At 37.0% G+C, this 24,343-nt stretch overlaps 1 long non-coding RNA gene and 1 other non-coding gene across 2 annotated transcripts; both read right to left on the reverse strand.

Moving 5' to 3' along the window:
• Window positions 1–9,106: 9,106 nt before the first annotated feature.
• On the reverse strand, window positions 9,107–23,487 carry LOC149268145 (uncharacterized). Its single transcript, XR_016270995.1, has 3 exons — window positions 22,616–23,487; window positions 22,009–22,517; window positions 9,107–9,478 (listed from the first exon to the last, which is right to left on the reverse strand). It is a non-coding gene; the product is annotated as an uncharacterized LOC149268145 (long non-coding RNA).
• Window positions 9,172–9,243, reverse strand: TRNAQ-UUG (transfer RNA glutamine (anticodon UUG)). Its single transcript has one exon. It is a non-coding gene; the product is annotated as a tRNA-Gln (tRNA).
• Window positions 23,488–24,343: the final 856 nt, after the last annotated feature.

Raw genomic sequence — 24,343 nt, forward strand, 5'->3', positions numbered from 1 at the left:
GTTCAATAGTGTCATATACATATGAATGGCTCTGAATCAGAGCAAAGCTGGCTGACTTGGCAAGTAAAATGGCCTCACCGTTTGTGATATTATTGACTCATGGATCTTTTTCTTATTAGACTATACAATATATTTGTTTAAGCTTATATATATGTTGAGATTAATAAATGAATAATAAATATGTTTAGAGGGTATGTCTAAGCCGTACTTACTGCTTCCTGCATCTGTTTCCGATGAAGGCCAAGCCCGGCGTTATCGGCTCAACTCTTAATCTCCATTGAGCATGTGTACCTCTACCAGTCATGCATACCTGTACCGTGAGGGATCAGTGTGGTTTTCCTTTGTCTGCTGCTTATCATACCCACATCTAGCCGTTTATAATGGGTATACAAGTTTGCTAAACTTGGCCATGCATAAAGTATTAATAATTATATATGCCCCTATATATGGATATACATCTGTGTGCGTGTGTATATCTGTGTGTCTGTATTTATTCTTTGAACAGCGAGCAAAAATAGCATATTGACATCAGCGCCACTTGAACTTTGGCAACTCACACACACACAACAGCGGCTCTTGAAGGAATTAACATACATTTTCGGTTTGCCCACAAAATTGGGGGCAATGCAATTTGCTGGCTTGGCTGGTTAGCCGACTGGCTGGCTGACTATGAATGATTCATGCTAATGCATTTTCCCAAGGAAAAACCTGCCTGGTTATAAAGACAGGCCACTTGCCAAATGCGTCGTCTTTTCACAGACTGTGGCATAGACAGGGCAGGAGACGTGGGTCTTGGGGCCTCGCTTGCTGATCATCAGTGACAACATTTCGGCCGGCCGGCTGGTCGGCCACTCAACTTTGGCGGCGGCCTGCTCTGTCGCACACTGCATGTGTGTGCGTGTGTGGGCTGCCTGCATTTTGGGCAAATTTCAAGCACATTGCCGACTGCTATGGCGCCAAGCGAATGTCTCTCTATCTGTTTCTGACTAAAACACAAAAATCTACAAAAAAGTCGAGTCATATTTTTATACGAATCACCTTCACTTAAATGAGAAGACTTTTGATAATATAGAATATCCCACCAGCTGAAATGCGTCTATTAATAAACGAAGCTATCATAATTGATAGAGTTATACTTTAAGATTCGTATAAAGCGAATCTGAAGTGAAAGCTTATATAAACAAAATGATGAAATCATTGGTTTTTGAGAGTTCGACTATTAAAATAGTTCGATTATTAATTACCTGTTAGCTGAAAAGTTAGTTTCTGTGATACCGTGATATCAAGATATCCTTTATGTGACTCACCTTAAAGTACAGAAGCGCGAGTGAGGGTCAATAGAGTCTTCATACCATTTATTTAGAAATTTCATTTTACCTTGTAGCTATTGCAAGCCCTATGGTGCTCCTCTAGGTACTCCGCTAGCTAAAGCATGCTGCTGGTTGATTGTCAATAAATTCGAAACGTTCTTCACAATAACCAACTTGATTTAATGATCAAATATTTTACAAATTTCATATCTTTGGAATTTGTGGTCTGCCTTGTACGGCCTATGCATGGGATATATAAAAGACGTTTGACAGAAATTTGAATTTTTTAACACCCAGCTTAACCAAGTCTCTAACTCCAAATTCGATGTCATTGTACAGAGGGACAGCTAGAGCTGAGCTAGATCAGGTGAGCAGAGCTAGATCAAGTATTATGTTAATAAGACTTGGATCTTAAAGTTACAATTCTTTTGTTTTGAATTATACTGCTAGCATTATACAAGCATTGGATGCGCATTTAATTTCATATTTATTATAACAAGTAAGAAGGGTTTAGTCGAGACTGCTCGACTAGGAGATACCCTGAACCCTCTAAGCTGATATTCTACTCGTTCTGCACTTCTTTGAGCACACGTGCATATATACGCATCCACACGCACGTGTAATCACGCGCTCTGCTAACTGCGCAGTAAGCAGCGACTGCGCTTATGCTGCGTAGCAGTGTGGGCAATATTATGAGAATTTATTTCTTGGATAATTTCTTTTGTAGACATACAATCTTAAAATCGTAATTATATGGTTAAATTGTGTGTACATTTCAAAGCATAAGTCTCTAGTACTTGTAATGCGTTTTTTACAAATTGGGGGAGAAGGGGGCGTGGTATCCAAAATCTGTAAACTACAAAATCTTTGTATCTCTAGGTCTAGAAGTGTACAAATTAGGCTGAAAAAAACAAAATCAATTTTTCGATTATCCTCGATAAAAAAGTTATCGGTGGAGTTATCGAAAAAATGTGATAAACTCATACTGCGTATGGTACACACGAGTATGCATGCCAAATTTCAGCTTTCTAGCTCTTATAACTTCTGAAATCGACGCACTCATACGGACGGACGGTCAGGCGGACAGGGCTATATCGACTCAGCTCAGCTGATCAAGAATATATATACCTTATGGGGTCTGCCACGCCTACTTCTGCCAGTTACATACTTTTCCCCAAAACCATTATACCCTGATTTCCCATTATTAATGGGTTCAGGATATACAAATTTAACAGCTGCTTTCCTTCAATGCTTCAATGCTTGCTCGAACCGACGCAATCGATATGAAGTTAATGCCCGCCCTCGCTCCACGTTCCACGCTCCATATTGCTCGCTGCACTATGCCGCTGCTATTGTCTGTGTAGCAACAAATGATTCTCTATTGAATAATTCACGTCTAGTTTGCAACAGGTTTACTCTCCTCATGCGCGGGGGAGACTATATTTAGTTTGGCGAATGCGCATCTTGTTATCAGTTTTCTCCCTAAGACTACATTTGAAGTGACCTGGCCAATCGGCAGAAAAAAGACTCTTATATCAATATAACCACGCCTATACCTATAAGCGGAAAATCTGTGTCTGTACATATAATATCAAAGTCTATCTTATCTATCTATATCAAATATTATAAGCAATTGTCAGGATCTTGGAGGTTATGAATCTAGCCACAAATGTTTTTACCTGCGATTTTTTCTGCTTTTTTTACTTTTTGACCAATTCCGCTTGCGACTTGCGCAGTGAAACGTGCCGAAGAAGTGTCAAAGTCTACAAATCTGGCAAAACCTGAACTCTTCTCGATACTCAATAAATTATAATTTTTAGTTAATGAAGCAGGTTCCAGTGAATACCTGGGCTATATAATATCATTCAATAATCTTAAAAATGAAAAAAAAAAAACCTAGGAAAACAAGTAAGAGAGCTCTAGTCGAGACTGCTCGACTAGGAGATACCCTGAACCCGCTAAGCTCATATTCTACTCATTCTGCGCTTCTTTTATGTACACATGCAGTGCAATATTATAAAAATTTATTTGTTGAATAATTTCTTTTATAGACATACATTCTGAATGAAACTTTCAGAGCGTAATCATATAGTGAAAATGTGTGTATACATTCCAAAGCAGTACTAGTACTTGAAACGCGTTTTTTTACAAATTGGGGGCGAAAGGGGCGTTGTATCCAAAATCTGTAAATTACAAAATCTTTGCATCGATCAACTGTATATATACAGTAAATCTGAAGTCTCTAGATCTAAAAGTGTTCAAATTAGGCTGAAAAAAAAACATAATCAATTTTTCGATTATTCTCAATAAAAAGTTATCGGATGAGCTATCGAAAAATTGTGATAAACTTGTACTGCGTATGGTACCCACGAATATGCATGCCAAATTTCAGCACTCTAGCTCTTATAACTTCTGAAATCGACGCACTCATACGGACGGACGGACGACTCGTCGTGCTGATCAAGAATATATATACTTTATGGGGTCTGCGAGGATTCCCTCTGTAACGACATACTTTTTCACAAAACCATCCTACCCTGACTTCCCCATTTTCAGGGTTCAGGGTATAAAAAAAAACAATTTACAATTCTTGGGAACACACGGTCGAAGTTTCATTATTTGTTGAAGATTTTAGGCTTATCGTGGTGTTGTATTTGTTTGTAGTTTTAAAACATTTTGTATTGTTTTTACTGTGGCAATTAACACAAAAGCATTAATTAAGTTACGAACTAATGTCTTTTAGACAGCAGCTGCACTGACAGACAGGCAGACGACATGAATGAAGATGATTTGTTTAAAGCAACATGCGGAAAAGAGTTTAAAAATAATAGAAAAAACGATGAAGATGGAAGAATTCCTCCCCGGGCAGACAGCCAGATGGGCAGACATACAGGCGGAATGGCCCGGTCCATGATCCGGACAAGACTGCTTAACAAATTTTCAACATTTCAACATTTTCAATGTTGAAATTCGTTATAAATGAATGAACATTGTAACGGAAAAAATGTGCGTGGAGAGGAGGAGGGCTATTTGGGACAGCTAGAGCTGGAGGGATAGTGGTCTAACCAAAAAAGGTTGTAGGCTATTTTAGGGGGGGGGGGGGGGGGGGGGGGTCATGTTGCTAGCTGCTGTCCGATGTGTGATGCCTGACGCCCGTTGTCTGTTGTCCGTGGTCCGTTGTCTGTTGGCAGGTGGGCTGTTAGTTTTCCAGTTTTATTTCATGTATTTTTCGCTATTATCTAAACACTTAAAAATACGCGTAAGTAATAATGATGACCATGTCAGTGGCCATTGAAGCTTGCCATTAGCAAGCAAAAGCAGCTCGTAGGCATTTTGCTAATTGAGCAACAAGTTCGTCCATTCTCTGTCAGTCTTTTGGCCAGGTTGAGAAATTGTGTTCATATTTCCGGTGTTTCGACTATTTGCAGAACTAACCAAACTGCCAACTTTTACTTTCCTCCAAAAAACAAGTGAGAAGGCTCTAGTCGAGACTGCTCGACTAGGAGATACCCTGAACCATCTAAGCTGATATTCTACTCATTCTGCACTTCTTTTATGCACCCACACAAACACACGCACCTATAATCACGCGCTCTGCGGATTGCGCAGTTGGCAGCGACTGCGCTTGGACTGCGCTGTGTGGGCAATATTATAAAAATTTATTTGTTGAATAATGTCTTTTGTAAACATACAATCTTAATGAAACTTTCAGAACGTAAAGAATGTGTGTACATTCCAAAGCATAAGTCTCTGGTACATTAAATACGTTTTTTACAAATTGGGAGCGTGGTATCAAAAAACCGTAAATTACAAAATCTTCGTATTGATATATACAGTAAATCTGAAGTCTCTAGGACTAAAATTGTTCAAATTAGGCTGAAAAAACAAAATCAATTTTTCGATTATTCTCGATAAAAGCGTTATCGAATGAGTTATCGATAAAATATGATAAATTTGTACTGCGTATGGTACTCACTATATGCATGCCAAATTTCAGCTCTCTAGCTCTTATAACTTTTGAGATCGACGCACTCATACGGACGGACGGACGGACTGGGCTATATCGACTCAGCTCGTCGTGCCGATCAAGAATATATATAATTTTTGAGGTCCGCCACGCCGTCTTTTTTCCGTGTTTCAGTCTTAGTGATTCAGAGATTTAAAAAAATAATTATTCAAAATTTCTTTTCCTACGGGTTTTAAAGAACATAACAATTAAGGCAACATCTTGTTTTCCAGGATAATAGGTGTATAAGTGAAATGGCATTGATTCGAAATTGAGCTGAAGCGAGACTATAAATGTGTGTGACTGAAGCGTATTGATAGATAGATAGCTATAGAAGTCACAATAGAGAGATTATTGCTTTTGCGTGTGGACGGTTTGGTCAGGAAAAAATCCTATAATTTTAGATAGACCTGGATGTGGAGGATTAGAAATTCCAATTTGGAATCAAATATGGGTTGGGTGCACTAGGCAATAATTATTTTATATTTATTGCTTGATAAAACATATTACATTGCAACAATATTTAAAACTTTATGTATAGCTCAAAGTATTTTGATTTATCCATTGAATTGTCACTTCAAAAAAAAAAAAATCTATATATATATATATATATATATAAATATATATATATAAAAAATCTATATATATATATATATATATATATATATAGATTTTTTTTTTTTTGAAGTGACAATATATATATATATATATATATATATATATATATATATATATATATATATATATATATACATGCAATGTATGCCGGAGCCCATTAAAATTCTTTCAAATTATTATATTTACATATATATATTTATACATACATTGCATGTACATGTGTATACATTTATATACTCTCATATGTATATGTAAATTAGTTCACCCTACAATAAAAGGTAAACAAAAATGCGTAGCAGAAAAAATGGAGACAGATAGGAAGAAAAAGAAATCAAACTCGTCGTTATCGGGCTTGGCAGCCAATAGGGCGCCTAATAGGGTACTTGGGGGACTGGTAAATAAACGAATGATTTTCTCACTTGATTAAGCAGATTGTGGAGTATGAAGTATAGGCTATTAAACAGCATGGTACGTTATCTCACTTGGTGCATTACCCAGTCCCATTCTGTCAACAGTAATACCTGTCAGCGGATAACGGAAGTAAATAATTGTCGAATACTTATTAAATATCGTATCGATATTTTAAGTTTTGAAAAAATGTCAATATGATATTTGGCATTCAACTTTAAAATATTTATATATCAATGATTTTATTAATATTTTTTATACCCACAATACATTTATAATAATTAAATGATGAAGACTGCTGAACTCCAGTATTCGGTACTCAAAACTATCATAGTGCTTTTTTAAAACCCTGAACCCATTGAAAATGGGAAATCAGGGTATAATGGTTTTGTTAAAAGTATGTAACAGGTAGAAGGAGGCGTGGCCGTCGAAGAGTGTAAACGCGTCGATTTCAGAAGATATAAGAGCTAGAGACTTCAACATTTTTTTTAAATGTCTGTATATACCGCGTGGATATCGAGCTTAGCACAAAAAATCGATCCAGTTATTTTTTTATCGATAAAAACCTTTATTGACAATCAGTTATAAAATTATATTTCCTACATCTTTAAAGCTAAATTTAAGTGCATACTTATATGCATTTGATACAATTTCGTTATTTTATCCCCACCCCTATACCCACCACCTCACCCAAATATTTGTGAAAACGTATTTCAAATGTTTTTTTTTTTTTTTTTTTTTTTTTTTTTTTTGAAAGAATTTTTTCTTGCGGCTTCATGTCTTAGACTCTATAGCGCAGTCATCATTAAACCTTAATCTACATTGTTGGCTAGAAGTCAGTATTTACACAATTTACAGTTATTTATGGAGATTTGTGGTCCAAGGAGTGAAGCCTTTTAAGCCTTCTTCCATTGTTGTTGTGTGCCAGGTTAGTAGCCAGTGGATTTGGGTACGCTAAAAGCCTGTCCGCGTACCTTGAAGAGTGGCGTCCAATCAGTTCAGCAATCGTTGGCAGTCTCAAGTCACTTTGCAGCACTGAATTGCGAACGTACCATCTGGTACCTGTGAGTCTCCGTAACGCTTTGATTGCAGGGCTCGCTGCAGTACCCCAAATGGGGACAGCGTATGAAAGTGTTGGGACAACGATGGCACTGTAAATATTAACTTTGCTGCTGGAGGGTCTTAGCAATTTCAAGTACTAGAGACTTGCGCGTTGGCAATTGCATCTATGATATAATCATAATCTGAAAGTTTCATGAAGAAAGTACATCCACAAGAAAAGTTATTAAGCAATTAGGTTCTTATACATAGTAAGCGCACACTACAGCCAATACGTGTTTATGCGTGGGTGCATGAGTGTGTGTATATATGTATGTTTGTGTGTATGTGTGTATGTATGTGTGTGTGTATGTGTGTGTGTGTGTGTGTGTGTGTTTTTTTTTTTTTTTTTAATATTCGTTTATTGACAATCTTAATACAAGTTGCAAGTTGCGTGGTGGCTAGGATAGTGCGCGATGCTTGCGGGACGGCCGTAAAGCATTGCTTCGCAAGCACTGTGCGCTACCTTAGCCTGGGACAGCTCGTCTTCTCATTCGCTCGACTCTGCGGAGCTCCATCATCACTGTGGCCGCGAAGGTGCTTGTTAGTTCCCAAGCTTCCTCCGATTCCAGTATGGCGTTGACTATGTTGTCCGCTCTGATGGAGCTGCCACTGCCTCTTCCAGACGACGCCTCTCCTCCAGGAACCGTCCACATTCGAAAAGAATGTGGTTGGCGTCTTCCACATGCCCTCGCTCGCACCAGGGGCACTCGTCAGATTCCTCGTGGCCAAAGCGCTTCAAATAGCTCCGAAAGCATCCATGTCCAGAGAGGATCTGCGTAAGGTAGAAGTTTACCTCGCCGTGTTTACGGTTGACCCATGGTTCAAGCTCCGGTATGAGCTTGTGCGTCCACCGCCCTTTAGCTGAGCTATTCCACTTTCTTTGCCATCGTGCAATGCTGTTCGCCCTGATAGCGTTGAATCGCGCAGACGCGTGCAAATTCCGCTCCACGGCTTCGGCGACCAAGTACTCCAATGGTACCATACCAGCTATGACGAGCGCCGCGTCATCGGAGATAGTCCTGAAAGCGCAGCTAACTCTGATTGCGCTCAGTCTGTAGATCGCGCAAATGCCCCGGCTGTAGCTCGGCGTTGCCATCGCTCTTGCCCATATTGGCGCAGCATAGAGGATGACGGACATAATGACGCTCATTAGAAGGAGACGTCGTTGCTGTGTGTGTGTGTGTGTATGTGTGTGTGTGTGTGCGTGTGTGTATGTGTGTGTGCGTGTTTCTTATGTAAACAGAAAGACGCGATAAATGATTGAAATAGCTATTGCTCGAAGGGTTCAGGGGATCTCGTAGTCGAGCAGGCTCGACTGGAGTTTTCTTACTTGTTTTCATATGCGACGCTTTATCTGATATGTTAGCTACCTGTTTTTATTATTTTTTATTTTAAGGTGCAAATTATATTCGGCTGTTCCATTCATAAAATCCGAATAATTCAATTACTAATTTTTCACCATATTCAATTATTGTACACTTCGATTGGTTTACTTATCACTCTAATATGTCAAAAATATTGCAAAAACTCGATATTTAGACAAAAAAAAAAAGCGATATAAATATTTATGTCGTATACAAAAATTTCGATATATTGATATTTTGATATATTTTCAATAACCCTATAAATAATACACATATATTTAAGAAATAAGTATGTTAAAGCAATCCTTGCATAAATAAAAAATTTAAAAATTGATTCCATGAATGACGTATAAAAACACGCTGAAGGTTCTACCGAGATTTGAACTCGGATCGCTGGATTCAAAGTCCAGAGTGCTAACCATTACACCATAGAACCAGTCGAGTACCTTTCGTCCAGAACTCACAAAAAGACGAAACGACTTAACAAAGGCATCAGCGCTCAGCTATAAATAGAATCCGGTGGTGGCCTCAGTTAACGACGACAGCGGCAGCGGCAGAGGCGTTTCAGGGCGCATTGCAAAACCATAGACAGAGTGGCAGAAGCATAGGTAGTGACAGTGACAGCGACAGCGGCAGAGGCAGACGCAGAACAAGGGATGAACGCAGTGACACTGAGGGGAAAAAAGCAAAGCCACCCGAATTATCATTCGATTTCTGACTCAATCAGATGAGGAGGCCCAATGAAATGAATAAACTATAATGTAAATATATAAAAGTATGTCTGTATATTACACATGTATTTGTGATTAGCTGGACCAACTTATATATGTATCTACTTTAAAATGGAAGACAAAGCTTTACAAATAAATGGATTAAATTAAATGAACTCATTCAATGAAGATTTTACACTTTACTATATAATTCATATGCCATCATTCATCATCTACACATCATGCAGTCTGATTGAAATGTCAGTGGGCAACTGAACCGGTTGACTTTCAGCGGATTATCCGTGCGGATGGGCAACCTGCTGTCTGCAGGTGCTGGCCTAGGGGGCCGGTTAAAGGTGTCGAGTCGGTGATCGTCACGTCTAGACATTGACTGCTAATGACCTGGCCCCAAAGAGGCAACTTCTTGCTTTATCGTGGCAAATTTCATTTTCAATGGGAAATCAAGGTATAATGGTTTTGTGAAAAAGTATGTAACGGGCAGAAGGAGGCGTGGCAGACCCCACAAAGTATATACATTCTTGATCAGCGCGACGAGCTGAGTCGATATAGCCCTGTCCGTCTGTCCGTCCGTCCGTCCGTATGAGTGCGTCGATCTCAGAAGTTATAAGAGCTAGAGAGCTGAAATTCGGCATGCACACTCGTGAGTACCATACGCAGTACGAGTTTGCTTTATTTTTTCGATAAATCGTCCGATAACTTTTTTATCGAGAATAATCGAAAAATTGATTTTGTTTTTTTTTAGCCTAATTTGAACACTTTTAAACCTGGAGTCTTCAAATTTACGTTGTATATAAAGTTAATCGATACAAAGATTTTGTAGTTTACAGATTTTGGATACCACGCCCCCTTCTCCCCCAATTTGTAAAAAACGCATTTCAAGTACTAGAGACTTGTGCTTTGGAAAGTACACACATTTTCATCATATGATTACACTCTGAAAGTTTCATTAAGATCTTATGTCTACAAAAGAAATTATTCAACAAATAAATTCTCAAAGTATTGTTCACACTGCAGCGCAGCCCAAGCGCAGTCGCTGCTTACTGCACAGTTAGCAGAGCGCAGGCTTATGCGTGCGTATGGATGCATGTGTATGTATGTATGCATAAAAATGCAGAATGATTAAAAAATCAGCTTAGAGGGTTCAGGGTATCTCCTAGTCGAGCAGTCTCGACTAGAGCCTTCTTACTTGTTATTAATTTGGTTCAGGGTAGTATCTAGTCGAGCACTCTCGACTAGAGTTTTCTTACTTGTTTTCCTTAACTTTTCTTGCGGCAACTGCGGCTGCGACTGCGACTGCTCACAGCGCACATACGAGTAGTTCACACACACACCCAGGCACACGCACACATACACTGTCGCCATGACGCAATAGGTGGGTTGAAATGCTAATGTTTGGTCTTTAGTATGGGCCGCGCAGAAGTCTGGTTAAACATTCTGGGAATTTTTTATTACAATGATTGTGCCGCGGGATGGCCCGAACGTGTTGACAATTTGCTGCTTGCCAAGACCAAAGCCCATCAAAAGAAGAAGAAGAACTGGTGGAGGCAACAGAACGTAGTGTCAAGTGCGGCCAGTGAAGAGTTCTTGCGAAATGAAACCAATTCAGAAACTCGCAAAACCCATAAAGCGTACGAACTATTGGAGTGCGTCTCTTCTTGGCCATCAGGAGGCTAGCAACGATCGCAACTGATCCACACCTGTGCGTACATGTGCGTGTTTATGCGTGTGTCTGTGTGTGCATGGAATTTGATTTGTCAATTTTTATGTTTCGAGTGTTACGTGTCAGAATTTTCGGTTAATGCTCAGCACCAAATTGGCCACCGGGCACGTGAGGGCCCTACACCAAAAGTCATTTGCATGCGAGCTTGGCTCCGACTCAATTTATTTGGTTGCTTTTTAATAGAGTCTAGCCTTTGATATATGCTCACACTTCAACTTGAATTCAGGGCTATCATCTATCAAACGGGGGTCTTTGATTCTGCCGCTTCAACGAGAATGTACTATATTCTTATCTACTCTCTCTGTCTTTCTTACTCTCTCTTGCTCTCGATTTGTGCTCGTGTGTTTCAATCAGAGTTGGGCTATGACGACGCTAATTTCAATTGAGCAATAGGCTTGTAGTTCTCAGTAGATCCTTTGGGTGGGATCGCTAGCAACCCTTGTGTTATGGCAAAATATTCTATGGCAACACTATGGTGTTACAAACTTTACTTAGTTTTCCTCATGACTAAATAAAATAAAAATACAATTGTCAATTTAAAATCAGTTTAAGGGAGTATACAAATATCGCATTCTTTAAGCATCTACTTAAGATCCTTGAGATTACAAATGCCACTTAAATTTGTCTGTTAGGTATTGGTGCTACTTTACCTTACGCATCTGTGTATATAATATATGTACATATATTGTATTTATGTAGCTATAGCAATTTTCCACCCTTATGTTTTTGGCCCATTCAATTAGCCCTTCGGTCTGATCCATGTTGTGCTTTTCATTATTATGATTTTACGTCGCACATTCGGTGGCCCATTTGTGTGTGTGAGTGTGTGTTGAATACAATTTAAATGAAGCGCATAATTGACCCTCGTCAACGAACTTCAATCAATGAGACTTCTATGGGACAATACAGTCTCTTCTCTCTCTTTCTCTTAACTCTCGTTAAGGATTATAATTAGCTATTTTTCTAATATTGGAAAAATATAATGAATGAATATATTTTCAAAGTATTTCAACTACGTATGATTTGATGTGATATTGTTAACTAGTTTCTTTGCGTTTGATCTATAATATATATAAGTATGTTCCAAAATGTGTCATGACAGTTTTAAGAGCTCAGTTTTTAAGGGGCATTCTGTCATAATTCTGGATAAGTATAGTATATACCCAGATATAGTAATATATATTTGATATGTACATAATATGTACTACATATGTGAGTATGCCGGAACTACATTTTATTCGATCTATTTACCATAGAAACGTATAAAGATATGGGATGTATTTATATGAAAATTAATATAGTATTCCAAGACTTTTTATGAACTTAGATTTTTGTTGTACTTTCCATTCATTAGACTTATTTCTATTCCATAGAATATTTTAATTATTTTATATTTTTAATAGAAAAATCTACGATATTAAAAAAATTTTTTGATATATACATGTATTGAAAAATTCATTTGGACATCGATAATCTCAACTTCAACTAAGCAAGAATTAAAAATACTCGTTCTCATCAGATTGAGATAGCTTTAATTAAATATAGAAAGTAAATAATATTAATATTAAATGAATTAGAAGCTACTCTAAATATGACTATAGTATAGTTATTATCTATTGGAAATGTAATGAACTGTTTTCGTGAACAAATTGTAATACCATCGAATGGAGAGCTCTACACCTCCATATCAAATATTCGTTTAATTTGAACCGACATCGAGGCCCCGATGCCAAGGCACTGATAACGTTAACTATTTAATATTTGATTGAATTTTATTTGTGGCTATTACCATACATATTTTCTTAGGCGTCTATTTCAGATTGGCTGATTTACCGACCTCAGCGACCGTCCAAACGGTCGACCGCTCGACTCACTGACAAATCGGAGCGATAAGACTCAAGTGCCTAAAAAACGTCCAAGAACTGAAGGGGTTTTTCTTGAATCACATTTCTTAAAATCACGTTTCACGTCTACTTCAACATTATTCCTTATCTATGTAATTGGAAAAAGTGTCTGCAAGCGAAACGCTTGTTGCTTAGCCAACTCTACTATCCCATCGAGCTAAGTTTTGCTTCAAAATAAATTGCTTCGATTTCCATCTTCACCATCCAAGCTGACTGAATATAACCGGATTGATATATACATTTATTGTCTGCTAAAGGCATAGGCTTGTTTCCCATTTACGATTTAAGACAGTTTCCTATCTATAGTTTTGCTGAGCTTTAAAGCAATTCACACTCCGCTATTAAGATCAAACACCTCCTTGAAAAAATTACAGTTACTTAGCTACTCCATAATTAATAATTAAATTAGTTAGTTTAAAAAACATTGTCGTACAGGACTAATTTGCAATGCAGCTGAAGCTTTACAGAGAATTCATGTTACAATGATTGAGCGTACTTCACGTTGCTTTTCAGAAGTTCCCACAAAGCTTAGAGAGAAAATATCAAATATTTGTATTTACACAAAAACCTTTCATTTATAATCTTTGGCTCTGAAGTCTAGCTAATAGCTTATTATACTTTTAATGGGATGTATTCATTTCAACCGAGCAATGTAATATATAGTATATCAATTGATAGATATATGGACGGAATAGGTCACTCCCTTTTTTGTCTGTGTCATAAAATCATTTAATCACGCATCTTCAATGGATTCAGTATGGAAGCCTAGATATATTTTCTGACATCGTGTAGGAATCGCCTGATATATTGTATTAGATACTTTGATATGTGCCTTCCACTCATATCCATAAACACTCAACAGAATTAATTCACTGAGTTGCGAAACAAATAACTTGAGTTGTTGCTACTCTACTGTACTTTGATAATAAGGATGGCAAGGATGGCAAGGACGACATCTAAGTTGGGTATCTTGTTCTGATTGGATTTGGTAGCCAGGTAGAAAGACGAACAAATGAATAGCTGGCAGAGCAGTTGCTGCTTGCTTCAGGGACAAAGCTTTTTGGCTCCTAATAGAGTTCAACCACTTTTTCTTGGGTTTTGTCTTTTTCTTTTTCTTTATTTGATTTTTTTAGGTATAACTATAAGGGGTTTTTTCTTAATATATTTCATTGAATGTATGAAAAGCTCTTCCATGTTTTTTTTTCTTTAATTTTTTTTTTTATTTATTGTTTGTTTTGTTTTGTTTTTGTCCTTTGGAATTTTCAGGTAAGTCTCCGCACATTTATTGTTTTGGCTCGGCTGTTAAGGCATTTTTGGTTTTGAATTTCAGTATAATGCTCATCTTAACTGAGCTGTACCGAGCCCACAAGTACGCGACTAGGGAAAAATTTGTATAATTGTATTGTATACATATATCTAGAGATGCTTAGCTCGTATTGTCAGTTTGTTTGATCAGCATCTCACCTACTTACGGTTGACAACGGAAAATATTGAAAATGCTTTTCAATGCTTTTGCCAGGCCCCTGCCCGATCCGTGGGGCGTTCTCATATCGTTAGGTTGGAACGTCTCTCAAATGCGTTCAAATGTGACGAAACAGAAATACTAATACGTCCATATAGATACCGATAATATACTCTTTAACAATAGAACTTCTGTTGCCATTTCTGCTTCATTATTAATTAATCATTATTTATCAACATTAAAATCATTTTGTGGCATTATTGACATTAAGTGGAATTATTGCAGAACTGCTCACACGTGCCTGATATCTGACAAAATATGAAAGGCAACTTGATCGGGGATTTTTTATTTCTATTTATATATCTCCAAAAGGAGTGGATATTGTATGTAATAGCTCCTTAATTAAAAAATTGGCGAAACTAAAAGAGGATGGTATAATTGTATGCTCAAATAATGCTCTTCGATAGCTAACCAATTGATCGAGTTATGAACAACAGTTTATGTATATATGCATATATACTGTCAGTTTCCGCATGGAAATAATTCATAGAGGGTATATTCTAGTCGATCACTTCAGATTGTAAAACTGTAATATGTTATAAACGATACTAGACATATATATACATAGATATTTGCTACAGGTGTAACAATTTTTTTCTATATCTCTTCTTGTTCGTTTCCAGAGGCTCGTCTCGTGGAATCTGCGTTTTATTATATATCTATATGAATATTTCAGATCCGAAACTAGTTTGAGCAAAAGTAAAACAAAAATTTTAATGTGACACTCATGGCGATTTAACTAATTTAATTAATTCGTTTTTTTTTTTTTTTTAATTTAAATTTAGCTTCGTATGCCCATAACGATTATTATTATCATTTTATTCTATGTATTCTTTTTGTTGGATTTTGTTATTTATTTATTTATATTTTTGTGGATTGTGATATTTTACTCGTAGACTCATTTAGCACATACATAGATGGGCGAGAGAACATTTTATGGGTTGCCGAAAAACGAGAAAAAATCCGTAATATTTATTGTCATTTCGTAGCCGGCAACTGCTTGAATATGGCATCATCTCAACTGATGATATCAAGAGCCCAGCTTCCAAACTTGTTTTCTAACTGTCTCTGACCAGCTAATGGCGCCGTCGTTGGCCCGTGCGACTTTCATGCATATGCTTAGTGGATCATTTAATGAATAGAGCACCGAGCAGGTGCCAGCGGAGCGGCAGCGGGCGCACAGATACAAACAGGTGACCGGCCGCAGGTGAATCGCGCGCAGCATAGGGCACAGGTGATCAGGCCCGAAATAATGCTACAATCTTCGATCTGGTTGTCTAAGTCAAGCTCGAGCTTGATGTCTGGTATGCTAATTCTACATGCGGCAAATCAAATAAACATTCAAATATGAATTAAACTAATCAATGCAAATGGTTCGCACTAATTTAGCAGTTTCCTTTATAGTTTCATGTTTCGTGTTTCGTATGTAGCGTATAGCGTTCAGTATTTGGTTTCGCCTCAATCGTTCCAACAACAAACCGTTTCTATATCGCAGTTCCAGTTTGTTTCGGCTTGCTTCAAAAAATTCGACTTCCTTGTTTGCCAACACATTGCATTCCGGCCATAAAAGATATCTGCGACCATATAGTACATATATTGAGCATATACATATTAACATACATTAATATGTATGTGTGTATGGTATTATATGTGTATGCATATTTCTAAATAGCATGTGAGCATCTGCTCGTTAACATGCCACTCATAATGACTCCCTAGCCGCGGAAATGTTTGGCCAAACCGCCTCAGCCACAATTAACAAGTTCTTATTGCCTGACTGGACTTATAGCTTATGCTAATTGAAATTGTAGCCTGGCTTGGATAGGGCTGGGGCTGGGGCTGAGGCTGGGGCTGAGGCCGATGTCGGGCACATTGACCCCACTTCTTGACAACTGGCACCCCTCACCTAGTAGCCGCCAGTCCAACCACACTCTGCCCCTTGTGAGTGATGAATGCAAGTGTTGTATATACATCATACATACATATGAATGCATGTATTTTGGCAACACTTACTACACATACACCAATGTATACACATATAAACCTATATGTATGTACATATGTCTTTAATGATAATTAGCAAAACTTTAGATACTCAGCCTGGTTGTCACACAATGCTATTATCTATTATAATTAGGAACCTGACAATGAGAATCTCAGAAATGGGCATTGAATATATTTGACTTACAGGGTAAACATATATACATACACATGTATGTATGTATAAAGTCAGGGCTTTCAACATTTAGCTAAAAGTTAAATTGTTCGCTTATATATTAAATATTTCTTTTATATATAATATATTAAAATTAGTTTCAATCATTCAAATTAATTGCCAAAGAGAGTCGAAAATAAAATGACAAAAAATATATCACAGAAATTACTAACATTACTAATTCTTATAGCTTTTAATTTATTATTTTCTGAATTAATTGAGATTGCTGATTCAGGGCATAAGCAAATGAGTATGTGTGCACATGTATGTACATATATGGTTTCTTGTGCGTAACCGGCAGATGGAGTCGTGAGAGAAGCCCGAAAAGTATATAGCTTCTTGATCAGGATGCCATACACACAAATGTAAACATATGTATATATTTATTATACGTATAAATATATACACGATTTACCTACATACATATGTATATGTATATATGCCTGGTACGTCAAAAATGCAACTAATTAAAGGCTAGCTTAACCCAACAAATATTCTACATACTGCGCTACACTCCCTTTCATACGAAAAGTTCGCGTCGTCTAGCTGCAGCATTTAAAAATCCAATACTCGTCTAGTGACTTTATCGATTAAAAACATTATTGAAAACAAGTAAGAAAGCTAAAGTCGAGACTGCTTGACTACGAAGTCCCCTGAACCCTTCTAAGAATTGATATTTATTCGCGTCGTATAATCACGCATGGACTGCAGTGTGGGCTTGCTATGAGAAATTAATTATTTAATAACTTTTCTTGGTGATGGACTGTCTCTATGAAACTTGTAGATCGTGAAATGCATGCATGCAAAGCACACGTCTCTAGTATTTGAAATTTAAATTACAACAAAAAACGAAATTATATAAAATACATATACATATATTTAAAGTTTGGAGGCTGTAGCTTCAAAGGTGTAGGAGACATAATTTAATAACTAGTTTTCGATACGTTTTTAATCGATAACAAAATATCGGTAGTATCTATCGTTTTTTGGAGACGGACGGACGGACGGGATTCATATATACTTTATAGAATTTCGATTTTTGATAACTCACCTCTCACCCTTATATCCAACCCGTCACCTTTTAATTTTTAAAAGGCGTATTTCAATTATTGAAATATGAGTTGTTCAAAGACTTCCGGGGATCTCGTAGTCGAGCAGTCATTACTAGACCTTTCTTACTTGGAATCATTCATTCACGAAAGTGAAAGGAGTATACTGGTTTTTTTCTGTCTGTCCGTTTGGCTGTCTGTTGGCATGAACGCAATTTATTATCAAAATCTGCCCTCTAGGGGCGTGAAAAATGCACTTTGTGATATACCAGAAATCATATTAGTTGATGAACTAAAAGGCGGACATATCTACATCCTATGGGGCGTGTCAAATCCGATTAAAGTGTATCGCCTAGAGTTTTAAAGCTATAACGCTGAAATTTTGAACGCGAGCTAATGCTACGATTCTATATAGATTGATGAAAAAAATATATGTCTACGCCCAGGGCACTTTGATGCTAGAGACCTGAAATTTGATATATATACTCGGGATATATATGCGCCCACAGGGGGCGTGTAAAACAGCAAAAGTTTATACCTGCTACAGTTTAAGAGCTAGAAGGTTCAAATTTGGATATTTGAATTACTGGTAACTTTTTCTATAATTCTATTCTGTAATTCTATAATTCTATCAGCAGCTGCAGCAAATTAAGGCATCTATAAAATCCATATTTGTTAATGGTTTGCAAAATAGCCAGCTGATATTCTTATAACTTACACATACATATGTACATACACATGCATCCACAAGCACGCAAAAGCACGCGCTCTGCTAACTGCGCAGTGCGTAGTAAGAAGCGACAGCGCTAGACGGACTATCTTAATGAAACTTTCAGAACGTAATTATAATATTTAAATGAATGAAGATTCCAAAGCAGCAAGTCTTTACTACTTGAAATATGTTATTTCGTATTCATCAAATGTATATATACGGTAAATCTGAAGTCTCCAGGTCTAGAAGTGTTCAAATTAGGCTAAAAAAACAAAATCAATTTTTCGATTATTCTCGATAAAAAAGTTATCGGGCGATTTATCGAAAAAATAATGCAAACTCGTACTGCGTATGGTACTCACGAGTATGCATGCCAAATTTCAGCTCTCTAGCTCTTATAACTTTTGAGATCGACGCACTCATACGGACGGACGGACGGACGGACGGACAGACGGACAGGGCTATATCAACTCAGCTCGTCGCGCTGATCAAGAATATATATACTTTGTGGGGTCTGCCACGCCTCCTTCTACCCGTTACATACTTTTTCACAAAACCATTATACCCTGATTTCCCATTTTCAATGGGTTCAGGGTATAAAAAGGCATGCACCCATACGCACAAGTTAGTAAGTACTCTGCTAACTGCGCAGTTAGCAGGGACTGCGCTTAAGCTACAGTGCACTGCAGCCGTCGCACTGTTCTCCACTCATAGTATAGGCTCCCACGCCAAATGGAACTACACATATGTACATACATACACATATGTATGTACATACATACATATGTACATACATAAATGCATGTGTACAACTGTAGTTGTGACTCAGTCCGCCAACCAAACAGTTTTATGCATGTAAGTATGTACATACATAATTATACATATTGTATGTACATTCATTCATACATATGTATGTATGTACATAGGCAATACAGTTGAAGTTGCCTAGCTTGAACTTGACTACAACGCTTAACATTGACACTCATAGAAAGATGTTTAATAAAATTTTTTGAGTAATATGTAATTATCGTACAATTACACGTGTATGTATGTACATATTCGCAGATATTCTACATGTTTTTTAAGTACTTATTAAAATTAAAATGATGTTGAAACTTCAGATGAATATCAGATTGTAAGATTTTGGTTCGTGCTAATGAAATTGCACTGTTAGTATACATACATATGTACATATGCGTACATATTGTATTTATAATATGGACAACATCGAAAACGTGTTATTGACAGCTTTCTGTGGCTGCATTGATCGTCATGCACAGCCGATGCGCCATTATTGATTTTGGAGGCATGCAATAACAACAAGATGAAGAGTAAACACGATAACAATACCAACAACAATTGCAAAAACTGTGATTTCTTTTTCATTATTTATGTCTACAAAATACGTATGTAAACGAATAACGCCTTTCGCGGTAATTTAAGGCATTTGTGTACACAAGAATTTTGTTAAGATTCGTAAACAAATCACGTACAACAACAAACCGCAACAAAACGCAGCGCGGGCGCAGCCTGGCGCTGCAAAAATCGATTCAAAACGCAAAGCTTTCTGAATGGCGCGCAAGGAAGCACAACACGCAGATACATATGTATGCGTATGCACACAAATGAATATGCATACATACATACATCCACAGAAGCAAACGTATGCGTCAATGGATATATGCATAGGTATGTATGTATGTATGTATACTTAAAATTGCTTTGCCTATGTAGCTGCGTCGTTCTTGGATTGCACATTGGGCTATCAAGCGGATTTTTCGACGCAAATTCAAATTTTTTATAGAAAGTAAACCTATTTTAATTAAAACAAGTAAGAAAGCTCTAGTCGAGACTGCTCGACTACGAGATCCCCTGAACCCTTGGAGCAATAGATATTTCAATAATTTTTCGCGTCTTTCAGCTTACACAAGAAACACGCACACACACACACACGCACGTACGCACACACAGGCATACGTACACACACACGCATACAGACACACAAACACACACACACATACACACACAAACGCATACACACACACACACACATACACAAACACATACACAAACATTTACATACATATACACACACAAGCATAAACACGCATGGGCTGCAGTGTGCACTTACTATGAGAACTTAATTGTTTAATAACTTTTTTTAATAACTTTTTTGTGGACGTACGATCTTCATGAAACTTTCAGATTATGATTATAACATGGATATGCATGTAATTGCCAAAGCACAAGTCTCTAGTATTTGAAATACGCTTTTTACAAAAGTGAGGGTGAGGGGGTGAATTTAGAGGTGGGGTTGAATTTTAACAAAAACCGAAAATGTATAAATTGCATATAAGCATACATTAAAAATTTGGAGACTCTAGCAGTAAAGGTGTAGAAGATATAATTTTATAACTGGTTTTCGATAAGGTTTTTTATCGATAAAAAAAGATCGGGATGAGTTATCGATTTTTAATGATAAACTTGATATCCGCGCTGTAATTACGGACATTTTAAAAAATTTGAAGTCTCTAGCTCTTATATCTTCTGAAATCGACGCGTTCAAACATACGGACAGACGGACGGACAGACAGACAGACGGACAGGGCCAAATCAACTCAGCTCGTCACCCTGATCAGGAATATATATACTTTGTGGGGTCTGCCACGCCTCATTCTCCCTGTTACATACATTTCAACAAAACCATTATACCCTGATTTCCCATTGAAAATAGGTTCAGGGTATAAAAAAACTAAATAGGATCTACTTTGACTAAAATGAATCAAAAGATTTTAATTGTTCTGATGCATTCGTGATATTTTGGCTATTTCCTAGCGTGAAAATTATCGTGGTTTTAGCTATTTTCACTAAAATTATGGAAAAGAAAGTTCAGGGTATGTAAAATATTTGTATTAAACAAAATTTTTTTCGTGTTAATGTATTTTTTGTGTGCATTTATTTGAGCTGTCCGAAAGTAGGAAAAAGCTAACCTGTTAACCCGTCTACTGTGGATTATAACTTATTTTGTGCCAAGTTGTGCCAAAAAGTAATTATGTGTCATTATAGTGCAAAGTGTATATAAAGTTTATATATATATATATATTTATATTATAAACTAATGTAAAAAAAAATGTTTGCGCCATTTTGCCCCGATGTGTATATATCCCTAATATTGTAGCTGTGATTAAATTCGCCAATGAGCAACTGCTTGAGATTTACATACAAAACAAACTTCGCGCATCTGCCGTTTCGAGTTGGATTTATGATGAATTGAAGGAATTCGACTTAAGCACGGAGAAAAAGGATGAAACCAACACCAAAGTTAGAAAGATTTAAGACCAGACATACCAAATTGCTTTTGTCCAATATGGCAGTAAGTTCATTGTTGTCTTCAAATCCAAAGCCGTCAACATCAAGACCAGTTGGACGACCACCCATCGAACAGAAGAAGATGACTTTTAGGAACATTTTTAAATGTAAAATACTTATTGTCATTTTGAATGCATTGTTATTTTTTAATCAATTAATATTAAGGCTAAGTGTTAAAAAATTAATTAAAAACATTTGTTGAATTTAATAATTACCGTATTAATTATTAATTACCGTACAAGTATCAATAAGAGGAAACCAATCTCATGTGGGCGGCTAGGGAAGGCGTAATCAGTTCGGTCTGAAACTTGGATATATTTTTATTTGTATCGACACTATCATATGTACCAAAGAAGCTTTAAAACTTGAATTTTCGTCGAAAAATCGGCTCGCTGGCCCAATGTGCCATTGTAAGCGTTTGCTTTCGCACACTCTTTTGTTGAACCAGCACTATGAATTTTGCATTACTTCTGCGAGCCATATATTATCTGTGTATATACAAACATACATATATGTACATAACATAGTATACATATGTATAATATATCTAAAATATATAAACGACCCAATGTAGCTATGTACATACTTGTATGCATCTAAATAACTCTTAGCTGTTGAAATTCACTGCATAGGGTACTTAATCGTCGCCTTCATAAAATTAGCCTCATTTCTTATTGTATGTTCCACTTCGCATTCATTAGCCGTATTCGTGCCAGTGCGCTTTGCAGTGTTCGTCAAGCGTCTGACGCTATGCATATGTCACCACTGATGCCACTTCAGCTTTTTTCCCGTCAGATCAGGATGTATGCAAATTACAAAATTATCTACTTAAAATTTATCTAATAAAATTATAAAATTAAATTAAACATATAAATTGCAATGAATTTACGAATACACATTTATGTATACTATATGCATATTTAAAATAAATCTGCGAAATTGCCTTCCAATCACTATTGAGTTTTTGTGGTCACCTTTCTAGCCTTTCCAAAATTGGCAGCACTGTATGTGACGCGTCATCGCCGTCCGTCCGTTTCTCTGTCACGCCTTCTACTATTCATTGTTGCTCTTATTTTTTGCTTGTGGCTGCTGCTCGTTTATTTTCGCTTTTTATACCCTGATCCCATTGAAAATGGGAAATCCGGGTATAATGGTTTTGCTGAAAGATCTCAAAAGACTTAAGGCCTAAGGATTTAAAATTTGTTTTTCAAAGTCCCTATATGTATATAACGCGGATATTCAGTTTATCCCCAAAAATTGATAACGTATCCCGTTATTTTTATCGATTAAAAACCTTATCGATAATAGGTTATCAAATTATATTTCCCATTGTGTGTTTGAGCTTCTTTTATAAGCAGAAAATAAGCGAATAATTATTGAAATATCAGTTGCTCAAAGGGTCCAGGGGATTTCGTAGTCGAGCAGTCTGGCCTGAGCTTTCTTACTTGTTGCTTTTCATTTTATTATTTTGTTATTGGTCGTCTAAAAAAAAAAAAAAAAAAAAACAAACGACAATGCCGGCCGGCGTTTTTAACCGACTGCCACTGCGAGTAAGACTCAGCCTCTGCCGGGGCAACGGCAAACTGCGATTGACTCACAGTATGTTTACTCAAATGTACATGCATTCATATGGACGTATGTGTGTGAGTTTGTAAGTGTACATTGCCGGTTTTTGAACTTGGGAAGGCACGCACACATACATACGCGAGTAGCGTCTGCGGCGGCGCATTGGCTTGCAGTTTGCGCGCGTTCGCTTTTAGTTGTTGTCTTCTGTTCGTTTTTATACCCTGAACCCATTTTCAATGGGAAATCAGGGTATAATGGTTTTGTTGAAATGTATGTAACAGGCAGAAGGAGGCGTGGCAGACCCCACAAAGTATATATATTCCTGATCAGGGTGACGAGCTGAGTTGATTTGGCCCTGTCCGTCTGTCTGTCTGTCCGTCTGTCCGAATGTTTGAACGCGTCGATTTCCGAAGATATAAGAGCTAGAGACTTCAAATTTTTTGTAAAATGTTCGTAATTACAGCGCGCATATCAAGTTTATCATTAAAAATCGATAACTCATCCCGATCTTTTTTTATCGATAAAAAACCTTATCGAAAACCAGTTATAAAATTATATCTTCTACACCTTCATTGCTAGAGTTTTAATGTATGCTTATATGCAATTTATACATTTCCGGTTTTTGTTAAAATTCACCCCCACCTCTAAATTCAACCCCTCACCATCACTTTTGTAAAAAGCGTATTTCAAATACTAGAGACTTGTGCTTTGGCAATTACATGCATATTCTTGTTATAATCATAATCTG

This window comes from Drosophila arizonae, chromosome X (genome assembly GCF_054131065.1).
Source record: "Drosophila arizonae isolate 15081-1271.41 chromosome X, UAZ_ARI_1.0, whole genome shotgun sequence".
NCBI classification, from domain to species: domain Eukaryota; kingdom Metazoa; phylum Arthropoda; class Insecta; order Diptera; family Drosophilidae; genus Drosophila; species Drosophila arizonae.